This window comes from Armigeres subalbatus, chromosome 1 (assembly GCF_024139115.2).
Source record: "Armigeres subalbatus isolate Guangzhou_Male chromosome 1, GZ_Asu_2, whole genome shotgun sequence".
Classification (NCBI taxonomy): domain Eukaryota; kingdom Metazoa; phylum Arthropoda; class Insecta; order Diptera; family Culicidae; genus Armigeres; species Armigeres subalbatus.
Genome location: NC_085139.1, coordinates 183,847,934 through 183,874,177, shown reverse-complemented (window position 1 = coordinate 183,874,177; position 26,244 = coordinate 183,847,934). Strand labels below are relative to the sequence as shown.

The window sequence follows — 26,244 nt, the reverse complement described above, 5'->3', positions numbered from 1 at the left end:
TTTTTTTTGGATTTTCGAGCATTCCCAACTCACTGGGCATAGCGTATCTTTGTACTTGCCACATAAGACACATATCCATGCAATTGACGGGCACAGAAATAGAAACATCAAATAATAACTGTGGAAATGTTTTTGGAACATTGAGTAAAGAAGCAGGCCAAGATTCAGTGGTAATATAGAGCCATTGAAGAGGAACTAGAAGAAGAAAAATAATGAATTTATTTTTTATGAATGAAGTAATCTATCTATCTATGAAAATATACATTTTTTGTTTGAATATACGAATGATTAAAGTATTAAAATAAAAAAAAATATTTAAAAAAATATTACCAAATCATAAAAAAAACACAATTCATTTATGAGAAACTACTGAGTTAGTTTCCTTCCGACCAAACCGATACAAGTATTAAAATGGGCGACAGCGACACACAAAGCAGGAACCCACCCGAAACCGATTCAACGAGAACAGTAAACACTCGCGGTCGATGTGAACTCCCAATCAAAATCAATCTCTTCTCCTTGTATTTTTGAATTCACCACAGCTCCACGTTCATGTTCACCGTCGCGTTTACACTTGCGGGGAGTTCACCGCAGATACGATTTCACGATGATTTCACAGGCATGACCGTGGAATGCTCATAAATCTGATATTATTGATGTTTTTCATGTTTTTATGCATCTCACTACTAAATGCAGCATCTGCCTTTCATTTGAACATGATTCCCTCACGATTTGAGTATGTATCAAGAAGTTATTATCGAAAAACAGTTTGTTCACGTTCACGTTCACGGGAGGTGTAAAATGCGCTTAACTTTCACTGCCTAATGAATTGGCAATGAGCTCTCAGAAGCCCTAGCTCACGATCGTGGGATTCTTCTTCAGCTCGAACAGCAACTCCCCATTCTGGGTACGCCTACTTTTCACCACTTTCTCACCCAAGTTCTTGAGCTCCAGGTCCTCTCTCACCTTCCTCAGGATCGCTACGTACGATGTTTTATCGCTCGCTTCGACGATCAGTGCGTCACCCTTGACTCTTGGACAGGGTGAGCGACGTTTTTCTTTTTTCTTCTGTTCCTTAATCTTTTTCACATTCTCCTTTTACTTTTCATCATCTCCCACTTGCTTTCCAAGGTCTGCCAGTCACTATCCTTGACGCGTTCCTTCAGCACGCTGGCAAAGTTTTGCACGTTCCGCTGATTTTTCGTGATTTCCTACGCTCTTTTACGTGCGCGTAATTCGCGGGTTCTTTGGTATCTGCAACTGTTGCATGCTCCGCTGCCTCTTCCAGCGCTTTTCCAGCACGTTGCGATCATCACGGGAGATCTCTGAAGCTTCTCACTTCTTGCGAAAACATTCGCCTCGCCATCTCCTTCGTTGTTTGTAGAATTTGTTTCCATGTTAAAAGACCCCCCCCACCTCCCTTCCGGGACATTACCTCTACCTTTTGTAGATAGTCGCCTATTGTGATCTCATGGGTGCCTACTACCCATCGGTATAGGTGACAGGTTTTGAGCGTGTTACCGAATGAGGTAACAATATAGTCAACTAGTGATTCCATCCTATAAAAAAACAGCTAACACACCCCTGGACATTTTCCACAACCGGTGAAATTAAATCGGGCAATTCACATTTTTTGGAGCGAAAAAGCAACAACCCGGGAACTGAACGAAAGGGGCAGCGAAGAAAGACGGAAAAAAGGGTTAATCAAGGAGTCAGTCGCAGACAGTTGAAGCGTACAGTTCTAAAAGTATTCGTATCCAACCTTCGCTCCGTGGTGAAACGTGCTTGCGAACCCGTCGGACCACAACCAAGCCAATACAACGTCTGCAAGTCCAACATCCGCTCCGGGAAATGGGCCAGCGAACCCGTTGGACGCCTAGCCAGCCACCAAAACGTCTGCGTGTCCAACCTCCCCTTCGAGGAATGGGCTATCGAACCCGTCGGACGCAATCAAGCATCATGTAAATCGTCAAGCCATCCAAGCCACGAAAATCTTTGAGTCCAAACCCCACTTCCAGGAACGGGCCAACGAACCCGTCGAAAGAACCCAGTAACGGGTATACGAACCCATCGGAAGCCTTCGGCAACCAAGCAGGTATCGTGCCGACCCTGAAAAATTGAGAGCAAAGAGAGCTAGTCAGGGAGACGTAAGGAAGCCTACTCCGCAGGCGTACGGACGTCAAAGGAGATTGTTACAAGCGTTACGGGAGACCTGCCAGGTTGTTTACCCGGACATAGACAGCCAAACTGCTACCCTGCTTGCCATTTCAAAAAGATGTTTTTTTTTTCAAAAATGGTAGCAATGCAAATCAATGCAAACACATGAAAAATGAGAAAACTCCCCTAAAGAGCTCTTTTGACCTTTCTAATGTGATTTTCTCAATATATTTCATAATGCACGAGAAAGGCATTATCACTGCTAGGTGGATTAATCTGTTTATTTTATAATTTTTGTGTGAAAATTGTTTACTTGAAATTGACCCCGCTGGTGTCAATTCATTTCAAACCCACCACTATTTTGATTTTTTTTCGCTTCTGAAAACTTACAGCTGCACCATGGTGAATGATAAACGGAAATGCAATTGAAAACACATATTTTTCTGGAGCACACACTTTTCTAAAGAATCATAAACACTTGCCACTGAAATTGATTCTACACATATTTTCCTTCTTTCTACGTACGGTTGTCTACTTACAGGCGCCCTCCAGTCGGATCAATTGTCGACTCTGGCGGGAAATTGTAAGCTATCAACCTCCATTAGAAGACCACTTCGAGCAGTTGGAATCCCTATAGTACGTATACATAAATATACAAGAAAAAGTTGAGAAAACAAGATTACAAAAGAAGCGTCCAGCATGACGTTTATTGAACGATTTTGTCGCTCATCAGCTTGTCTGGAACGATACTGGCAAGAATGTTCTCACTGCAACGGTTTCTGTAAAATATCACGTGCTTCATGTGATCTACTGGATAGCACAGATATGGCGCTTGAGACGTGACCAACAGATAGCGATGGCGCTGTAAGATAGGGGTCGTACACTTATTACGTAAGCAATTTTTCTGGGTTTTTCGACCCCCCCTCCTCCCATGTAAGATTTGTTTCATACAAACGATTTTTTATTTATATGGAGCGTAAGATATTCACCGACCCCCCCTCCCCCTATAAGTGCTTACGTAATATGTGTACGGCCCCATATAAGGGTAGATTCGCTAATTTGGTAGTAATGTGAATTTTTTCAAGCCATTTTATTCATCCATCAAACCCCCCACTGATGCAAAACGTAGATTTTCCGGCGCAGTCATAGACGGACGTCTGTAAACGAACCTTTTTAATCAATTTCTCTGTGCACTTGATTACACTGAAAATCCGTAGTAGGTCAACAGCCACTAGTCATCATCATTGACTCTTGTCCCACAAACCTTCTCTCATCTTCTTCACAGGTGAATCGCGAAGTGGAATCAAAATGATTAGTTGTTGCCAGTTCTGTTGCAGTCTGTTGACTGTACCCCTCACCGTGTATCGGTAAGAGAAACTACTCTGCAGTTCGACCCCCTGCCAAGTAAATAGAATTAGAGCGGGGGTCAGTAGTCTCAATTCGCACCCTTTCCAAACGAGCAATCAATGCATCCACCAGAGCCCTAATTATTGGCGGAGTGCAGCAATTGAGTTTAGAAATTAACACCGGCACTAGGCGACAACTCATGCGACCCCATCATATGGGGTTGCGCTAACCATTAATTAGGAGGCACGAGTTTTATTTCCCTTTTGGTGCGGTGAAGCCACCAGCCCGTGAACCACATGGTGACAGAATTACGGGACACTAAAGAGCCAGTCTGCACACTGCAGTAGTAGCTGTCCGTGAACTGAGCTGCAAATCAATGCTTCGTTAGATTAAATTGCTTAATTTATACAATTCAGATTTACGGTGTTTCCTTAGTAGTGTAATTTATATCACTTTTTTAATAGTACGTCACTGATAATTTATTTATGCTGTGCGCGTGGATAGAAGAGACCTTGCATGCAATTACATTACTTTGATATGCGTAGATGACCCATATGATGGTTCGAACGTTAAGTGGCTTATACTAATGACACACTGGTGGTATAAGTACCGTGATACAAAAATCTTGAAATGAGTGCCAGACCTATTATTGTCTTCATCAAAAATAGTCTTGGAATTATTTTACCATGGTACAAATACCACTGGTGTGTCCTTAGCATTAGATGAGACAATTCGTAGCTATTATCTGTGAAAGGGTTCAATGAGTAAGCAATGTCCCAATTGGGTGATAAAATAACAATGCTAGGAAAAATCCATTCATTGTAGCTCCAAATCAGTTTGATTTGTTGGATAGAAAGAGAGTAAACGTTTGCTCGTTCAAGCCCCTCCATTCGTTACTCACAATACCTGCTGCCAGGATCAATCGTGATGTAATCCTGAACAATCAACCATGATGTGGAGGTGGCAAACCTGGCGCATGCTGCATATTGGCTCGCAACCAGATTGATTATGCCCTATTAATTATTGAATGTGATCTGGAAATCCTGTTGGGTGTCAAGCCGTGCCCACCATTGCGCTCCCACTGACTGGTTGATTCCGATAGTGGGCAACATTCGCCTGCTGTAAAATAATAATTTCATCCATTCGTATCGACCATTCTTTCGAATTGGGAAAACAAATTGGTTTGGGATGGGGTGGACCGGTGAAAGGCGCAAAGGTGCATTGGTTGGGAATAAATTATCCTCTTTTTGCACAGTCAATGCCGAGTCAACCGCAAACCTACAAGCGGCATAGTGAGTTTGGTGGTTTATTACATGATCAGTTCGGATAATTTGTAATTTACTGCGGTTTTGGTGTAAAACGCCGATGATGATTTATGTAGTTGATGCCCTTGCGAACTGATTAGTATGACTTATCAAGCGTGACGAGTGTTGGGAAATTATAGTTGATCTGTTATAAATCATTGTGTTGACATTGCGGTCATACAAAAATTCAAAATAATTGTTTGAAAAAGATGAATCAAAAGCAATCTGTTCCTATTTGAAAAACCCAGAATGTCTGAAATGGAAATAGCGTTAATGACTGTTTAGGGAACACTCTCTATTCCAGTTCCCAATGTTTTTTATGTGCATGCAAACAGCGTTCAACATTTTGCAAGCCAATTTGGATTATGACACCCGGATATGATTTGGGGAAGCCTCAAAGGCTTCAAAATCGGTAATTTTCAAAATATCGTAAGAGATTCAGCATTTTGCAAGACAAGTTGGATTGTGACATTCAAATATGATTCTGGGGATATTGGCCACCCAAAGGACAGTCCCAAAGCCCTTGGAGGAAACCCCAAAGCACTATGGGGGATCCCCATACAAGCGAGCGGTCAAAAATAAAATTGGACTTTTAAAGTGATTTTCCACTTAGTTTTAGCTGTGTATGGTCGAAATAGCATGAATATACAATTTCCAACCCCCCCCCCTTTGGGGATCGTCTATGAATTACGTAATTATTTTTTTCATAGGTTCGATTAACGTGACAAAGCAAACCTATTTGGGAAGTTGAAATTTCAAATGCGTTTTCTTAAGGAGAAGGAAGGGGCTGTACAAAACTAAGTTCAGCAATTTATGGACATTATGGCGGCGATCATGTTAAATGACATTAATTTCATGACATTCCGTGATATTTTTTGTTCTCACTCTCATGCCTCACAATTTGTATTTAGAACAATTTGTTTGACAAAGTACTAGGATCTGAAGGATCATAAAGCATTAAATGTTAATCAAATAATCAGAATTGAAAATAACTTTTGAAAAAGGGTATTAGCAAATTAGAAATCGCAATCCCATGACATTTTTACGTGTACAAGTTATTCAAAAAATGAGATTAATATATTCTCAAAACATGTGGACATTCATTGTGGAATGTAAGAATGCTCCATTCTTCCGAAAAGCAAAATTCTTTTAATTTAAATAACAACACTATTTGAATTACTTTTGATTTGTTTTCATGATTTCTACAAGTTATATACAGCATCATTCTTTTTCTGTGTCAAGGTTTAAGTCTTCAATGATATTTTCTTCAATTCCATCAACGATGGAAGATGAGATAAATTCATCTAAAGTATTAGAAGATAAAGAACTTTTGAAAATCTTCAAATATTACAAAATTACGCATGGCATAAGAATAACTAAGTGAAAAATTTTTTCCAACGTCTCCTCGTTATCCAAATCGAGCTTAAAATGGATCTGATTCATGTAAGGCACGAAGGAAAATGTCAACATTTGCCTCTCTTGATCATTTTCTTGCATTATGAGTTCTAAATTTCTTCAACTGTTTATATTGACTTTCCGCTGGTTGTTCAGCCAGTGAACCTCAAAGTGTAGATGAGTGAATAAATATTTCCCTACCATTAGCCAGACATTCATGAACACTAGCAGGAATTTCATACGCTCCGTTCTAACTAAGATATTGTTCGTCTTTACTTTTGCAATAAACATGTCAGAATTATTGATTCCAGGAGATTTATAAATATTTACATATTATGAAATCTCATATTTAGTTCTCCATCAGTAGCTAATGAATAGCTCAGAAAATTAGGTTTAGAGAATGACTCAAACCACTCAAGCCCCAAACGCATTTCAGCGGAATGGCGACGGAAACAGTAAAATTTGACAGGAAATATATGAGCGAACTGTTAAATCCTTCCGTTACCGTTGTGCTGCATTGCATTAGGGGTTTTATTCATTTACTCCTTTGAAAAGTTAATTAAATGAGCTCAAATGGTTATAAATAAAGTCGAAGTTATTACCAATAAATGTATTTTGACCATACCCTTTGAGCGCATAGTTCAGTCTGACCCATTTTCAATAGGAAACGATGGGACTAGATTTCCCGTCGAATGAAACTTGTTGCGAGAAAATCGGACACAAATAAGTGTCTAAATGGCGATTGCGTTCTTTTGCGCACATACATACAGACGCGCATGCACACACATACAGACATCACCTCAATTCTTCGCGCTGAGTTAGTTGATATATACCACTAGGGGTCTCCGGGCCTTCTATCAAACATTCGTTTTTGGAATGAGCATTAACCTTGGAGTACGAGAGAGGCAAAACACGGTAAAAAAAAACAAATGAAAAAAAAAATCAGAGTGACTTAACTCTGTTAATTGCAAATACTGGCAAGAAATTCTTTCGGGACATTTTAGTCGAAGCTTTGTCCTTGATGTGTATCATAAAAGAACCCGGGGATTCCTGAGGAAAAAAAAGTTCTTCACTATCAAAGTTGAAAATAGCGTCGTTTTTGGAAAAAATATTGCTTCCGCATTTTTTTCAATTTTTTTTCACAGTGTAACCATTAGTTTTTGCACACCATTTAAAAGCTTATACAATAACCTTTGTATTGATGTATTAACATTGATGAAAAAACATTTAAAACATATTTCAATAAATAGTTGAAAATAAAATATTTTTTCAGAAAATTTGCTAACTTTTTTACCCATTTCTGACTTTGCCACCTTATATCTTTGGAACTAGTGCACCTAGAGACTTCAAATTCAGAATTTCTCTTAATTAGAGTATTGACAATGGAGAGAAAATATTTTAAAATAATTCGGAAGACATGACATTTTCGATTAATGACCGCCCGAAATCCTATAGTGAAAGGCATCAAGATCGGATGCCCTATTTCTCCGTGCATTACAAAATGTTGAAGTTTGATACCCATATTGTCACAGGTTGTGGTATTTTGGAAATAGGTGATGTTGATGCTTTCTAAGGCTTTTTCATGGGCCGAGGTGGCCAAAACCATTATAGGATGTCATAGTTCCACTTGCTTTGCAACATGCCACACTGTTGAAAATTCGTGAAAAACGTGATCAAAATTGTTTTGACCTCGAAAACGTCATTTTTTTGCTATGGTGTCTTCAGGACAAAAAATCTGTAAAATTTTACCTTTCTTATGGAAGTGTCACATTGGTGATTGATCCCCCTACAAATAAAAACCAAAATTGACTATTCTTATTATTTTATTTAAAAAAATTGTTATTCGCTCAAGTTGCAGATAAATTCTTTAGAAAAACTTTGCGGAAGACATGATATGTCTATCTCTTTGTTTGAATGGATTTCAGTGGAGTTTTTTTTATGGAAACCCCTTAAAAACCAGTTTTTCAGATATATTTCTACAATTTTCAAAAGAGTTGTGCGTCATGAAAAAATACACAATTTCATTAAAAACGTTTATTTTTATCTTCTAAAATGACTGAGTAATTGAGGAATTGACTTTAAAAAATGCATGACTTTGACATTGCATATCTTCCTACGCGCACGTTTGCGCAGTCTGAGATTTTCACACATAAAACTATGAAACTCTATACAATCCACATGAAACTATCTTTCCGTCGCTTTCCGTTGCATTCGAAAAAAATAAGATTGAATGAAAAACTTTTCCACTCGGATATTATTGTTTTCACAATCTGGCAACACTGCTCACGATCACGTTAATTCAACAAGCCGTTTCGTCAGACTGAAGCATCACTTACCTTGTCCATTAAGGAGTAAATCAAATGTACCAAATTTGCAATAAACATTGGAACGAATCAAATTTGTTTTTCCGAATTGTGAACTTGAACAAAATAACACGATTGTGGATAATAATTATTATAGTTTTTTTTTTGTTACCTTCAAATCGGTTACCATCAATGATTGTCAATGTCACTCAATTCGCTTTCTTCACCATCATCGTCATCTGATTTGACCAAAAGTCGCTTCGCGTCGTCGGACAAAAGATGTTCAGGTTTCTTTGGAAATCCTCTGATAGCCGTAATCAACGGATCTGATGATTCCAGCAATCGGTGCAAAAGATCGGTGTTGGTTTCGGTTCTCGAGAATTTCCTGGTATGATCCTTTCTGTATTTCCGGATGTCCTTGTTTCGCGACTCTTGTGCTTCTTCCGTCAATTGTCCAGTAGGAACAAGGAACGATGAAATCACCTTACCGCCATGAACAAGAATTTTATGAACCGATGCGGGCATCTGGTACCACCCATACAAATCAACGAATTGTTGGGCGGTGCAAAATGCATACTCCCCAAATTTCTCGCTGTCGATTTCACATCCTGTACAAAAACAACAAAGCAGTTTAATAAAAAACGAAACACTCGGAAAATTAATAATATCAGAAGCTAAGGTTTCCAGGATAATTTTGCAGCGGTAGATAGCCTTGGCATCGATTCCTGTAATCCTCGCTGAATGCTCCCACTTACGAAAAAAATACGAGCAGTGTTCCCATCGTTGCTATTGCCGCTTCCTCCTGATCGGGGCTTGTCAACAATCAGACCCATTTCCTTCTTGAATTTTCGCTGTATGTAGCATTTCCTTCTCATCACCGATTGCTTGTGCTCTGGTGTTCTTGCTTGCCATTGTCTTATTTCAAGCCGATATGATAGGTGCAGGATGTACTCAAAGAAGCGAATATAAGCATGGAGCACCGATAAGCCAAATTGAAACGCTTCCTCATTTTCGGTTCTATCTCGCAATTTTTTCAAATCATTCATTTGTGACGGTTTTGCTCCACAAATGTAGCAACACTGCGAAGACCATCTACTACCATCTACCATCGTCATCAGCATCTTGTAAACGACCTGTACGGAACGACCACAGCACCTTAGGATCAAAGGCTGAAGACCAGATATTTGATTATCCAAAATAAGTGTTTCATCTGCCATGAGATCTTTGGTTTCTTTAGCAAATTGCAAGTGTACTGGTCTACAATATTTTGTATACGAAGGACGTGGATTTTCAAAAAGAATTTTATCGTTCACCGCAATCCTGATGGGCTCCATAGATGTCGCAAAAAGCTGGCTGTCAGTTGCGGTTCCATCGTCAGCTACAAACTTTTGTTTGTACTGAGCGTGATCTCCACTACCATCACATCCGTATTTGACTGTCAAAACCAGCTCTTGATCCGAAAACTTCATCATTATTTCTTCTTTGGTGAGAAGGATACGCGTAGCTGTGTGATCCAGCAAGGCTTGAAGCTTAGTTTCCATGTCCGTTTCCGATATTTTTATTGAATCAATATCGGGCAGGCTTGTAAAATGTCATCTGCATGTCATTTGACTAATTTGCTCATAACTTTCTTTAGAAGCAAAATTTTTTCCATAATTTTGAATGTACTCATAACGCTTGAGTAGGGTTATATTTTTGTCCAAGGGTACATTGCTCTAAGTATAACATCAAAGGCTGGAGAGTGAAAACTCTCTAAAATGTCACGTGTCATTTGACATAATGTCATTTGAATGACATTTTGCCTCCCACGCCCCAGATTACATATTTACAGCAAAGTCTCGTTAGACAAAGTTGTAGGCCCATTTAACCGCTATAAGTTCGTCATACAACATGAATTGATAGCTACCTTCTGAAACAAGTTCTGGGAAAATTATACAAACGAATGCAAATGACATTTTACAACACTGATATCGGGATAGCATCTGATTTTTGCGTCCAAAACCTTTTTGTACACATTGCATTTCGAATCTTCGCTCCTTTCCGCAATTTTTCGTACTGTGCTACCGTAAGTTGTGCATCGAAAATCAAAGCCAATGTTTCGTCCGGAGAGTATGGAACACAAACAACAGGTTTGGATCTCTTCAAAGATTTCAACATACGAGTTGCTCGGGAAGGTGTTGATTGAGTTGCATTTTTAACTAGTGAAGCCGCAGCAGGTCTGCCTTCTTCACGAAGCTTCATCGCAGATGCAAAAGCCAATTCATCTGCGCTATGGTCTGACCGTAACTCAGCAATTTTGCGCCTCTTTACGCAATCAGAGCTTTCACTAAATGAAAGCTTTTTTTTGCCCCTCCTCAAACCAGAAGTTGATGGAAGATGAATAAGTACAGACTGTGGCAAAACGAAAGTTTGATTGAAATAAGCCAGCTTCAAAAGACTGTCTTCCTTGCGGCCATGCTTTTCCCACAATTTTTTGAAATATCGACTCAAATCGTAAGCACATTTTTGTACATCCGATCGAATGTCAGGAATGTCGTACAAGGAATAGCGATTAATTATTTCTTTCGTGTACATTGGGCCTTCTCTTTGAGATCGCTTTGAGCAGATCTCCACAACCGGAGCAAATCGATAAACTTATATTCACCTAAAAAATAATACATTTGTTTCAGATAACATACAGTTTGAAGTATAACCTTACCAGGGAATCAATAATCGAGCAGCGCCTTACAATATACCCTTTGTCATCACCCGAGCTGGTTAATCCCACCCGAACCTTACCTTTAACAGGAGCAGCCATGATTCGGGAGTGCTTTCAAATTTCTCTTCCTTCTTTCAAACACTGTAAATCACTTTGCGCACTGCGTCACCTTGCGTCAATGAACAAACAACAAATCGAACTGCCTAGCGATTCGTGTACATGAATGCACAGCTGACTGAACGCGAATGGGAGCAGTGTTGCCAGATATTCTGTGAAAACAATCATATCCGAGTGCAAAAGTTTTTCATTCAATCTTATTTTTTCGAATGCAACGGAAAGCGACGGAAAGATAATTTTATGTTGCTGAAGTTCTAAACCAATTTTGACATAGTTTGTAATTTGTTGGAAATTTGTCATAGTTTGCTTTATTTTGAAAATGGTCGATTTTGATGCCTCCGGAAGTCCCATTAAAAATCTAGGAACTGCTCTGGGTGATCAATATCCACATAATCATATCTGGATGTCATAACTCAACTTGTCTTGTAAAATACTAAAGTTTGATACCCATATTGCCACACACTTCTTCTTTCACCGAGATCTCAGAATGAAAAAACCTCAGATCTCAGAGATTCTTCCCGAGGTGGCCACCGTCGAGTTTCAGCATACATAATTACAACCATTTACGAGGTATTTGAGATAATAATTGACAATGAGAAATAAAATAAAAATAAGATGAGTTGACATCAAGATAATCATCAGCATGTCAATAAATTCGTAATCTGAATAGGCTTTTAGTGTGCATAGTTTGTGGTATTTTGGAAATGGCCGATTTTGATGCTCCCAGAAGCTCTCACAAGGTCCTCGGAACAGACCTCAGGTGGCCAATATCTCCAGCATCATGTTCTACCAAGCCGCACCAAGCGGTTTTTTGACTGACTTGTGATAATTTCAAAGGAGAATAGAAATCATTTTATATCAATGAATTATTGGCAGTGGCTGATTTTCTACCCACCGCTGTCACATCCAGGCGCTATAGTATATACGCAAAATAGCTAGCAAGAGTTAACCGCCAGAAATTTGTATGGCGAAAGTCATCTAACGCGGGTTTTCTCAAAATAAGAAACTTGAAAAATTATTTGGTACCGATTATGTCGATTATGTAGGAAGGTGTCCGCTACCATGCCTACCAAATATTTTTTTGGTGAAAGTGCTTAATTTTGAGAAATCGAACCTTAGATGCCTTTCGCCATACTGCTTTCAGAAAGTTAACTCCTAGTATGCCGCTGTAAGCACGCTCAAAGCAGGCGATTCATTCATTTGTTGTAGGATAGCGGTTCTCAATCTTTTCATCCAGTGGTACCCCTTCAGATCTGTACATAGCTTGAGGTACCCCCTGTTTTTTTTAAATAAAATTTATCTAGAGGCATGTAAAGCGGGTAAATGATTTTCGCTTGGCGTCTGCCAAACCGATTGAAAACTAAACAAAAAATTTGGGCTTCCGACGAATTGACGTTCAAGGATTTACGTACTTCGACTTAGCTATTAAAACAGAGATGTTTGATGTTTTCGAAAAATAAAATAGTTCCCAAAACATTAATTTTTCTGATGCAAGACCATGAGCTCCATTCCAGGTCCGCCCAAGGTTTCTTTTTGATTCCCCAGAGCATAAGAGTTTTATCGGTCTAGCAATAAAAATATCAGTTCAATCAAAGTTATTTGCCTATATACCCGGGAATATTGAACCACCCGACTTAGACATTAATTTACAATCAGATGTGAATATGTACATTATGTGGAAGATTTTGATTTGACAAGTATATTAGAGGTAACCACTTCCCTTCGATGGGACTCGAACCCACGACCCTCAGTACACTAGACTGGTGCTTTCACCAACTAAGCTACGAAGGACCTCCGTCGGCCTTTTCGCTCGTTAGCGACTACTGAATGAGCGCGAGATTCCCAAATTGGACGCATAGGCGAATCACTCACAGTCCATTTGTCAAGCTAAAGAAGGGTTGGCTTGACATATGGATCGATCCAGATGCATTATAATATGTTTATTCTTCGAAATTAAAATGTTATTCTCGACAAGGCCGACATAGAGTATGTAGAATGATTAAAACAAATTTCAATGAAAATATATCCTTTTTTGAATCAAATTCCGTTTTTCATAACAAATGAACGTGCCAAAAAAAATTCAAAAATCATATTATTTTTGCAAAGCTCATTCTACGATATCCAAACTTTTTTTTCGATTATTTGACGATGAACTGACTTTGTTTTACAGTAGTGTAAATTGATAAAAAAGGTAATTTCATTGAGTATTTATAAAGTGACTGAATCCTAATTTGTAATACAATATTGAATGTCACTGAACTACGCGGTAATTTTTTTTCAAATTAATGCTAAATTCGGTTGTCGGCACCCAAATGTGGTCGGTTGTCGGCACCACTTTTTGTGATTGAAATATCATCAGTGACGGCGTCTTATTAAACACAGGTAGCTTGTTGTTAGTTTAACCTTGTTGCTGGTTTGAAAAACTGATATATCTAGACCAACATGTGAAAAGGGCGTAACAGCAAAAGTTAGTTCTTTCCTATTTTTCGTCTACATACATAGCTATATACGTAGACAAAGAACCATAAAAAAATTTGGCTGTTACGCCCTTTTCTAATTAGATTTAGATCTAGATTTCTAGACTAACATTTGAAAAGGGCGTAAAACCAAATTTTTATCATTCCAGTTCTTTGTCTATCTACTCAATTTGCAGATGTGCCATACTAAAAGTGTGATTAAGGGAAGAGAGAGGGTTGAAAATAGTCGGTTTTGGCCTTACGTAATTAATTCATCTTTCTTTATATGGTATGGAAATACAATTATGAGCAAAAACCCTGATTAAACCACCTAGAGGTGTTTGTGCCTTTCTCGCGCGTTAGATTCACAAAAAAGAAAGAAGTGCTTTGCGTTTAAAAAAATAGTATTTTGGCCACAAATTCTGAGTCCATAGTCCGATCTGGCCAATTTCCAATAGCAAACAACTGGACAGGATTTCGCGTCGAATAAAACTTGTTGCGAGTGAATCGGTCAATGCTAAAATTCAAAAAGCGTGTTTACAAGTTTTTAACACATGCACACATACATACATTCATACATACACATATAACAGACACCACCTCAATTCGACGAACTGAGTCGATTGATATATTACACTATAGGTCTACCAGCCTCCTATAAAAAGTTCTTTTTTTTAAATTATTCTATAGCCTTTTCGTACTGTTAGTGTACAAGAAAGGCAAAATAAAAAACTTTCGGCAAGCAGCCACTTACTTTGAAATTAAGTTTAATTAAATTAATTTCATTGCCATTTGCATAGTTAATCTTGGTATTTTCAGCCATAACAACCTCAATGTATATTTTTCCGATTTTAATGTTTTTTAGGGTGCCGACAACCGAACACCTTTTTTAAAACGGCATAAAATCAACACTTAACAAAATTATTATTATTATTATTTTTACATAGAACAAATCAAATCTCTTTGCCAGCTGTTACTTATATCTGTAGGCTTCCATCGGTATGCAAATATCACCGTTTTGTGCTCCTGGACGAAAGATATGAACCGAAACCAAAAGTCATTTCTGTTATTCACGATAAATGTAGGTGCTAAATAGAATCCAACAACCATTAGCATTCTGCAAGGTTTATTCAATAAAATTCAAATGATATTCTCATAGTGAAAAACGACATTGAGCTTTGCAGAGCAAATAAAACAAATTTCTATGAAATTAATTCCGGGTTTTCACAACAGATGTAGATACGTTCTAAATGAAATTCAACAACCCATATCCATGCTATGGAACACAAACTTCATTTTCAAAGTGAGAAGCCGAAAATCAGCTTCGTAGAGGAGAGAAACCAAATTTCTATGAAAATAGGTATACCTGGATACCTGGTTGGCTACAGCGTCGATACACATATGCCTGGCGTATTGTAGAGCTCCATAATCTGCAGTCTTGGCCGATGCTTCACCAACCAGCGTGTTCGTGGCCTTCCACGAAGTCGCCGGCTTCTATCTGGTTCTCTGTTTGATATTGTTGAATATAAATTCTTTCTTCCGACAATCGCACTAAGTGACCAGCCCACTGAAGTCTGCCGTATTTTATGCGATACACTATATTTTCTTGTATACATGATACACACACCATTTTCTAGTTTCCCTCCGAGTATTGCACGCAGCACGAACACCCCGATAGCTCTCTGGTCCGCCTATTTTTTCACTTCACGGGAAAGGTTATTGACACATGTCACAATGTTCCAAGGTAAACAAATTCTTCAACAAAAACACATCCCCATCAAGCATTATCTCAGCACCAACACCACTAGGTCTTCCTTTATCTCTACCTGCCACCAATGGTTAAGCCTATCCTCACCGTCTCAAACTTCAGTGGGACAAAAACCTACACTACTGCTCTGCGATCGATTCCAATGAGGTCGATGTCGTCCGCAAAGCCCAGGAGTATATGCGACCGTGTGATGATGGTGCCGTTCCTCTGCACGCCAGATATCCTAACAGCGCCCTCGAGTGCAATGGTGAACAATAAATTCGAAAGAGCATCACACTGCTTCAATCCGCCAAAGGTCACAAACGAGGTTGACACTTCGTCTGCAATCCGAATACTTGATTTCGAGCCATCCAGCGTTGCACGTATCATATCAGTCTAATCAGTTTCGCCGAAAAACCATGTTCGGACATTATCTGCCACAACTCATTTCTTTTCACTGAATCGTACGCTGGTGAGTCTGCAAGTTGTACTCCCAGTATTTATCAAAGATCATCCGCAGGCTAAACATGTGATCCGTCGTTGATTGGCCCTCACGAAAAACCTGCCTGGTATTCGCCTACGAAAGACTCCTCAAGCGTTCTCAGTCTGTTAAACAGGATACGCAACAGAATTTTGTACGCCGAGTTCAGGAGGGTGATCCCTCTGTAATTGGCACACTCTAGTCTGTGCCCTTTCTTATAGATTGGGCATATGAGGCCATCCAACCAGCCGGCAGGCAGTTCTTCATCCTCCCATATTTTCTGGATAATATGGTGGATTGATTGATGCAGCTGCTCACTTCCGTGTTTGAGAAACTCGACCGGGATATCGTCCTTCCCAGCAAGCAAGCTGGGAAGAAAGCATTCTTAAACTCGTCCAGCGTTGGTGGTTCCACATCTTGACCGTCGCTGACTATGTCCATCCTGCTCCTTAATACACCTTCATTTTCACCGTTCAACAAATCTTCGAAGTGCTCTTTCCACCTGGCTATCACCATAGTCTTGTCTGTCAGTAAATTCCCCTCTCGACCATTGCACATGGCGGGCACTGGCGCAGTTTTATGCCGCGCGCCATTGACAGTTGCATAAAACCTCCGCATATCGTTCCTATCCATATACTCCTGCGCTTCAGCTATCACACTCTCTTCGTGTTATTTTTTTTTCTACGGTAGATTAGTTTCTCTTCTGCCCTTGCTACACTGTACCGTTCTCTGTTGAAACGGGTACGATCCACTACGACTCCTAGCAACATTTTTCTCATCCGTAACTCGCTGACACTCCTCATCAAACCAACCATTTCGTTGGCGTCGCTGTGCAGTGCCTAACATTTCCTGCGCTGTTGTAGTCACAGTGTCGTGGATACTTTCCCACAATCTGTTGACGTCGCCAGATCCGGTGGCATCTCCTATCCACTCTTCCAGCTTCTGGTGGTACTGTTCAGCAACTCCTTCAAATGACAAGCGTTGAATGCATATTATATGCAAACCAAATCAGATTCATGCAGATGATGTAGGTTCGCCTAATACACTAGTTGAGAGTTCACTAAAAATACCATTCTATATTTTTTTGTGAAACTTTAGTAAGCCGTGTTGCGTCACAGATGGTGGCGAGTGGGTATAAAGGAAATGTTACAAACAAGTCACAGAGGGACGGATAGGGGTTTAAATCTTTTTTTTGCGTTATGAAATTTGTGAATGAGCCCTATATTAACTTGTATGGACATGATGGGTTGATTTCGGACTGAATCAAGGTGTAGCTGACCTGCTGAACCAAATCATCTGAATTCCAGAACAATTTGGAGAACCTAGAACATCTGCATTAATTAATTTGAACTACTTATAATAGACAACCCGAGTAGCACGCATGTTACACATAGAACACAGTAACTTATATATGACCAGATTCTGTCATAATTAAGTTGCTACAACCAGATTTGCATGACTTGTGCTGCTTGGGAAAGGAATGAGGGACTTGTATTCATATCCATTAGCATTAGATTATCGTAACTACTTAGTATTTTATCTTATCTTAGTATTTTAACATTCAAGTGACTTCAACGCCGTCAAAGCGATGATCTCCTTCTTATGTTGTGACCAAATAATCTTTCCTAATCAAACAACAAACACCAGTAACCAGTCGATTTTGGAGGTCGTGAACTACAAATGCAACACATGAGCATCGCGAATACAAATCTATTGTTGACCAGTGTTATTATCCAAAATATCTTTCGAAACATATACATTGCCGTTAACTGTTTTGAAATGAAATGCAGTGAAAGAACAAAATCTAGCACTTGTACAAGAATATAATTCGCAGTGCCCTTATGCGATCCGCATTTCAATAATCAAACTTTTTTTTTCTCCCAACTTCTTTCAGGTCCTTCAAAATACTTCTGCAAGTACTGGACAGCATGTCTTCGCCACCTGCCATACCGCTCTATACCAGCCGGTATCCGACACTGAACGGTTACCCCCAGATCAACGGTGTCGATCCTGGCGAACCAATGGATTGCCGCAAGCTTCAGTCACACCGAAGGTATGTCCAGCGGGGGTTCCATAGAAAGAAAATCAACACGAGGAAACGCATCCTCTACCATATATGCGGATTTTAATCGTTTAACCAACTCTCTAAAATCTTGTACATTCATCATGCGAGCTTGAATCAAGGGAAACACACATATGTACTATAAAATGAAATTGAATGCTTAAACTTACCTAACATTACTCAAACAATCAAAACAAACATCAAACGAGAAACCAAATATCCTGTAAAAACGAAAAGCAGTACTAATAGGCAAATACGATAATAACTAATGATAATAATGTCAAACGTAGCAGCAATTCAGGTTAACTGTTTTATCATAATAATATATTTAAACCAATAAAACTGTAGTAAAGTGAGAAAATAATGACATATCCTTTATCTGTTTCTCATGGAGGAAGTATGTGACTGACAACTGTAAAAAGTCGTAAACAAGCGAGCTGATAAATATTGCTTTTCTACTGGAGATATACTTTATACGGATTACATAAGAAAGACTTTTTCGCTTCAGTAGAGTTTCATCGCATATAGATCCGGTAGACATGCTTTGCTTCCTGTAGTTATATGCAAGTTTATTAAAAAGTTATCCCAACTAAAATCAAAACATTATCAAGACATGTAAATGATCCGTAGAGTTTCCGAGTACAAAACGAACTTAGCTAAACAAAATCAAATGAAATGCAAACAAACAGTGAAACATAGCATCATTTAGCCCGATTAATTAACAATATAACCTACCTAGTTACGTAATTTGTACACTCAACCAAAAATATAAAATCAAAATATTTAATTCCCTTCCAACCATTAAACAAACTCCCCGCGTACAATTCGATCGAATCGAGCCAACTAAAATCCCACCGAGTAAAAATGTGACGTTTCCCTTGCAACGAAAACCGCTCAACCAAACTGGCAACGCTCCCGTGTGCGTCCACTATCGTTCCGGTTCATCGATCGACACACTCCGGGATTCGTGATCCGGCTCCATCTTCAACGAGCAATATCGAACCATCAGTCGCTCAAATGACGCACGGGAATCAGAAGCGTTTGCCAGCTCGTCTACACCGTCATCAATGTTGGGCGCACCGTGCGGTGCCCCAGCCAACGTGGAAGACCCTGGGCGGAAGTCGCTATGGTAAGTACCACGCTCTCCCCACCAAGATGAGAGAGTGAGCTTTCGACGACGATGGGTCCGCTCGTCGTTTGATGGCGGATCTGTCCCGACTCACGCCTGAGTCGGCTTTAGGGTTACGGCAGGTATTTGAGTGTGGGTTCTAATGACCGGCATACGCTCGACAATCAATAAAAGGGAATCTTTTTGGCTGTAACTTATCCGTATCAAAACGTAAGCTGATAAGGTTCTGACACAGTGGAGTTACAGAAAATTCACGTTGCTTTTATTGGTTTTAGCGCTTATAACGAGAATTAGACCATGGACAGAAACACCTGCCGAACTCCTATTACGTTTTGCTATTGTTGACACTAAGCTGTATAAGAAAGCCAACAAAAAGTTGTGCCTACCTCTCTTGCATTACCGTTTTTGATTCAATGAAAATACATATAAGAGGTGTCCCAAATCAAATTGCATCACGAAAAAACGGTATAGAAAATTACCTAATCTTCTTCAAACTTTCAGAAAATAAAAATATTACCCATTAGTAAGCTTTTGAAGTATTTATTTTATTCAACTTCTTACCATAACTAAGGTTCTGTACAACATCTGGCTGCAGCTTCTTTTGTATGGAACCCCACTTTTTGTATATGTCTTCCTCAGATTTGACTTCTTTGGGATGCTTCCGTACATGGATGCCATATACAGATGTGCTCGACTTGCGGTTAGCGGCAGCGTAGGGCCTGTGCGTTGGGTGGTTTATGTCCTTGCCCACCCAGGACAATATTTGAATAGTGACACGAAACTAGATCTGGCCAGAACATCGTAGGGCCTTCGTGTTGCTTCAATAGAGAAGGCAGACGCTTCTGTAGACACTCCTTGAGGTAGATCTCTCCGTTTACAGTCCCGGTAGTCACGAACGGCGCACTTCGTTTGCCACATGAGCAGATCGCTTGTCAAATCATGTATTTCTTGGCTGCTTAAAAGTTGCTGCTTCCTTAATTCCTCCGGAATATCTAACTTGTGCTGGGCGGTGAAGAACAGTAACCCCGGGAGATGCCGAATTTCCGCCTAACTAACTAACTAACTGACTAACCGTTGATTGCACGATTCCGAATTGTTTTCCGTTGTCCCGATAGGAGAGTTGAGAATTTTCCAGGTGCTTTTGCAAAATCAATTTGCGGCGTTGCGTTTTCGGGTAGCGCCATTTTTTTAATTATCGAAAAACTGACAGCGACAAAAAAGTGTAAACAATACGGTCTAAACTACTTTTATCCCAATTTCCAAGAGAAAATACTCAATGGCTAATTTTCTACAGCGTTTTCCGTGATGCAATTCGACGTGTGACAACCTCTACTGTGCAACTAAAGCCTAAAACTGCGCATTTTCCGATGTCTACTCAAAAGTTAGTCATTTTTCTATGTTTCATAATGTCCTAGGATAGGATGTGACAATTCAATTGAGACTGCCTTGTTGTTTTTTAGTCGGTTGCTCTGACGAGGTGGTCGCCAGCGCAGCCAAATTAATTTGGTCCAAAATCTTTCAAATATCATGTGACAAAACTTGATGTTTTTCTTTCCGTTCCATCCATCATTTATGTAAGAGAAGCGAAAGACTAGCAGATGAAAGTTTTTTGCGAATTAAAAAAGAGTTTCAAATCTAAAATGACAGAAAAGTGAATGATAATGCCTAAAATCAACAGTTTTAAGTCTATACAACCCTTGAAAATAATTTATAGGGCGTTTGCAGTTTAATATAAATTAATTTTGTGCCAAAAAACTCGAACTCAAACATTCACGTATATTGCTCAATACCAACTTTACAAACCAGCAACACGGCCAAACTAACAACATGCTGCCCTACGAAAAACGCGCCGCCGCCAATTGGCCCTGACGAAAGCGAGAAAACAAAATGGGGGCCGGCTGATGCTTTTTTATTTCACCCAGCAAGGGTTATAGGACGTCAATTTTAAAATGCTTATTAAAGCGTTAAAACAAATTTTAGCCTAAAATTGTTTACTTTTTTGGGTTAGAAATTTAATTTACTTTCATATAGGTAACACGAAAGTTGAATTATTTTGATTAAAAAAACATGTGTAGATAAGGAGCCTAACATGTAGTTTTTCAAAATTCTAATCCTACGTATTAAAAAGTTTTCAACATATCACTGTTAATAACATTTTAAAAGCATTTTAAAATATACTTCCTATGCTTCACCATGTTGAGAAACAGTGATTTCACGCACACTTCCGTCGCCGCTAGATGGCAACAGCGCGGCTGCATCAAAGCGAATCGAAGTAATCGATTGTCATTTCCAACCAATCAGTAACCGGTACGATTGTGACCGAAAATCGGTACGATTTTTAATGACTACTTGTCGCATCCTATCCTAGATAATGTCCAAATGGACGCTACGCACAATTTAGCAATTATGGTAAAGAATTTGAGTCAAATTACAATATTTCATAAACTGTTTATGAAAACGAACAGAAATGAGAACTAAGCAAAATTACACATAATTAGTAGAAAATCTGAAGTAAAGACACTTCCAAACCTTTGGGACTGTAAGGGCATCTTTAGTAGAGTTTTCATATGCATGAGAGTTAGAAAATGAAATTGAAACTGTAAAGATGCCATCTCAACAGATGTAGCAAAGACAAACAGACGTAACTCTTCATATGGATTGTTCGAAAAATTATCGTCATTCCTTTTTCAGAAAACACTAATGCCATCTATTATCAGAAACGCGAGAAACAAAGTCGACCCTGATTATTTCCCATTTGACGTGTACTCTTAATGCATACTTCTACATGAATCATCATCATCATCGTCATCAACACAGAAAACATTCAGGAGCGTATACACTAATCAAATGTCAAAGCGATTGAACACTAGCGCCTCTCTTGGCACAATCGCGTAGCACAAATGTTTTTCAAATCCACCGTTGAAAACGTGAACGATGTTGAAATGAGAAGTGTTACGTCTGTTTGTCTGTGGATGTAGTTTTAAAAATTCGAACAGATTCGTTGCAAAATTTAAAACAGGCAGACTGCTCAGTTGTATTTTTACACATACTCGAGTTTCATTTCGTTCAAAATAATAGAAGATGATCATTAGAAACAAAAAATACTGCTTCATCGACATCGTAAAACATTGACATTTGAATTGGCCTCGGAAGATTATATTTTCGTTTACCAGTATGAGAAACGTGCAGTTTAAAATTGCTACTGAAGATGTATTTCTTGTTTTATATCTTTATATCTTTGACAGTTATAAAATGTGAAACTCGTGAAAGAAATATAACTATAACTGTAACATTACTAAATATGCCCTAACAGTATTGCAGTTTGCCTTGAAACATGGATTATCGATGCACTTCGATAATCACACTTTTTTATTGCGTGTGCACAGTTGCCGACTTCTTTTTCTCGAATCTCACTAAATAATATTATTTTCTGAAGGAAATAATTATGAAAACTGCACAACTGGCAACCTTGGTCATCATTCAGAAGGAGAAAATGCAAGAAGTTGCAAAATGCGAAAATGTCAGAAGAAATTGTTCAAAACAAAAGCACGTGGTTCTCACCCCGTTTGCTTTCGTCTGACATTTATCGATGTCAAAATCCATTGTAATCGACACCGTCACACTTTTGATCACAGTTTGGAACCGTCACACTTTCAAACTGTGTTGTTCGATTTAGTGTGAACAGCGCAACAGTTGATTTTTTTTCAACGGGTAAGACATTTTCTGTAATTATATTTCGCATATACATCCGTTTGCAAGAGGAATATAATTTCCCAGAAATACAATTTGTTTTAATATACAATCACCTTCTTTGAATGTTTGATGAATGTTTGTGTCCATTTTACCATCTGGTGATCTGCTAGATATTGTGCAGCCAACACTAAAAGATCAAACTTCGGATGTCGACAGATGTTTGACAGATAACTTTTTGTTTATAGTTTTGAAGACAGAGGACGAATCGATTAAGTCACTTTTTGTTCCATTTTCAACAGATTATTGTGGTGTTTACGTATAGAAAAAAGAACGCAACTAAGAGCAATATAATTATAAAAACTGTACGACATCAAGACGCGGCTCCTAGTACCACCTCCCATTATTTACCATTATTTACTGGGAATTCTCGAAAAAAGCTCTCCTGAATCTACGGAGTAGTCGGAATCCATCATAGGCTATAGCAGCGGTTCTTAACCTTTTTCTTGGGAGGTACCTTTTCTTACTTTTGCATGCATTGAGGTACCCCTTTTCTATCGCCGTTCTTGAGCTTGAGCTTGAGCTTAATTGACTGCAAGTAGTTGCTACTCCATTGAGACCAGATCAGCTGTTCTTGCACAGAAAATTAAGAGATGTTTGCTTGGGACTAGCACTCATCTTCAATGTACAAGTACTGGTGATTCCATTTGTTATGTCACACTGGCGCCTGCTACGTCAGAATGTAAGTCAATTTAGGGAAGGGGGAGGAATTAATGATGCAATCACTCGCCCACTGCAGGCCGAATATACCTCTGCACTTGCCACGAGTTCATGCGGATTTTTTGGGTTAGGTTCAAGGGGCAGAGGTTCGTCTTGGTTCATGAGCGAGCTACTAATGTGACAGATAGGAGAAAGCAACTGATAGAATTTCTTATTGGATGTGATAAACGAGCTTTTTTTAAATTTTCAATTCTAGCAGTTTCTACTAGAATAGGCAAGTATAGAAATAGAAACGGTATGGAAGTCCATTTCCAGTTCTAGCGATTGCTAGAACATGAGAAATATAGAAAAAGATACAAAGTAGGAGAATGGAACGGACCTGAGATTGAACCCACGACCTTATGCATATGATGCAGAAGCAGTAGCCATATGACTACCAAGCCCATCCGGTGCCCCTTTTTTACGGCCATTCTTCCGCGAAAATGAGCGTTATTTCATGAAAGTTTTTTTTTAAGTTTTCTTTTGACGATTTTTAAAAAGACAAGAACACCGTCTTCGACCAGAGGTAGTACAGACTGAACACTTAACATCTAGCATGAGACAACGGACAGGACACATAACATCCAGAGGACCAGTGGAGATTTTTTCTATCACGAAAAGTTTCCTCCTTATCGCGGAGGGAATCGAACCCACACTCCCTAGCACATGCGCCTAGACGATTGACGTCGCTAACCGCACGGACACGAAGCTCACTTCTTGGAAAGATGGCTTCGAAGCGTTTGGAACGTCTGAGCCTAAAAGAAGGTGACTTCCGAGCCTCTTGAAAGGAGGCTTCCGAGCCTCTTGAAAGGAGGCTTCCGAGCCTCTTGAAAGGTGGCTTCCGAGCCTCTTGAAAAGAGGCTTCCGAGCATCTTGAAAGGAGGCTTCCGAGTCTCTTGAAAGGTGGATTCCGAGCCTCTTGAAAGGAGACTTCCGAGCCTCTTGAAAGGAGGCTTCCGAGCCTCTTGAAAGGAGGCTTCCGAGCCTCTTGAAAGGTGGCTTCCGAGCCTCTTGAAAAGAGGCTTCCGAGCATCTTGAAAGGAGGCTTCCGAGCCTCTTGAAAGGTGGATTCCGAGCCTCTTGAAAGGAGACTTCCGAGCCTCTTGAAAGGAGGCTTCCGAGCCTCTTGAAAGGAAGCTTGAGGCCTCTTGAAAGGAGGCTTCCAGACCTCTTGAAAGGAGGTTTGAGCCTCTTGAAAGGAGGCTTCCTGAGCCTCTTGAAAGGAGGCTTCCGAGCTCTTGAAAGGAGGCTTCGAGCCTCTTGAAAGGAGGCTTCCGAGCCTCTTGAAAGGAGGCTTCTGAGGCCTCTTGAAAGGAGGCTTGGAGCCTCTTGAAAGGAGGCTTCTGAGCCTCTTGAAAGGAGGCTTCTGAGCCTCTTGAAAGGAGGCTTCCTGAGCCTCTTGAAAGGAGGCTTCTGAGCCTCTTGAAAGGAGGCTTCTGAGCCTCTTGAAAGGAGGCTTCTGAGCCTCTTGAAAGGAGGCTTGAGCCTCTTGAAAGGAGGCTTCTGAGCCTCTTGAAAGGAGGCTTCCTGAGCCTCTTGAAAGGAGGCTTCCTGAGCCTCTTGAAATGAGGTTTCCGAGCATCTTGAAAGGTGGCTTCAAGTCTCTTGGAAGGAGGCTTCCTGAGCCTCTTGAAAGGAGGCTTCTGAGCCTCTTGAAAGGAGGCTTCTGAGCCTCTTGAAAGGTGGCTTCCGAGCCTCTTGAAAGGGGGGCTTCCGTGCTTCTTGAAAGGAGGCTTCTGAGACTCTTGAAAGGAGGCTTCTGAGACTCTTGAAAGGAGGCTTCCGAGCTCTTGAAAGGAGGCTTCTGAGCCTCTTGAAAGGAGGCTTCGAGCCTCTTGAAAGGAGGCTTCTGAGACTCTTGAAAGGAGGCTTCTGAGCCTCTTGAAAGGAGGCTTCCGAGCCTCTTGAAAGGAGGCTTCCGAGCCTCTTGAAAGGAGGCTTCCGAGCCTCTTGAAAGGAGGCTTCCGAGCCTCTTGAAAGGAGGCTTCCGAGCCTCTTGAAAGGAGGCTTCCGAGCCTCTTGAAAGAGGCTTCCGAGCCTCTTGAAAGGAGGCTTCCGAGCCTCTTGAAAGGAGGCTTCTGTCAATCTATTCAGGATCAACCTCTCTAACATCTTACCAAATGTGTCTAGTAGACAAATTGGTCTGTATGCCGAAGGCTCTCCCGGCTCTCCACTGGTTTGCGGTTTCCGGTTGGCATAGTCCTCCTGTCCATTGTCACGTCACATGCTCGTGTTAGGATATCGTATTACTCATCACCACTAAGGCCTAGAGCCAAATTTTTCTCACCGTAGTGATTCTTCCAGCAGATCTGGGTCGAACTGCGAGGTACGCCATCCTAGATCAGCTTTACTGACACGCCTTGTGGTTCTGTTGGGGATATAGCTGACCATAAAACGTATTTCATGATGGTCGTGCTGGTTCAGGCTCCACCGTCTATCCCGCGCTGCAGAAGTTCACATCGATGCATGACTAGCCATTCGGTCCTCTGAACGTTGCGCTTGGCCCTCGTTCAGCAGGACTACGTTCAGTATCGCTAGAGACTCTAGCAGGAAATGACCTTTAGTGTTAGTGAACCGAGAGGCCCAATCCACTGCCCAC

The 26,244-nt window shown here is 40.1% G+C and overlaps 1 long non-coding RNA gene and 1 other non-coding gene across 3 annotated transcripts in view; one reads left to right on the top strand and one right to left on the bottom strand.

Annotated features, from left to right (window-relative positions):
* LOC134205591 (uncharacterized) overlaps window positions 1–19,014 on the top strand; it is a 340,754-nt gene extending 321,740 nt beyond the window's left edge. The window contains exon 4 of one of the 2 annotated variants that reach the window (XR_009978157.1): window positions 17,900–19,014. This is a non-coding gene — a long non-coding RNA (uncharacterized LOC134205591). The remainder of the gene's footprint in view (window positions 1–17,899) is intronic. The other variant, XR_009978158.1, reaches the window with a different exon arrangement.
* Window positions 13,038–13,112, bottom strand: Trnat-agu (transfer RNA threonine (anticodon AGU)). The gene has a single exon. It is a non-coding gene; the product is annotated as a tRNA-Thr (tRNA).
* Window positions 19,015–26,244: the final 7,230 nt, after the last annotated feature.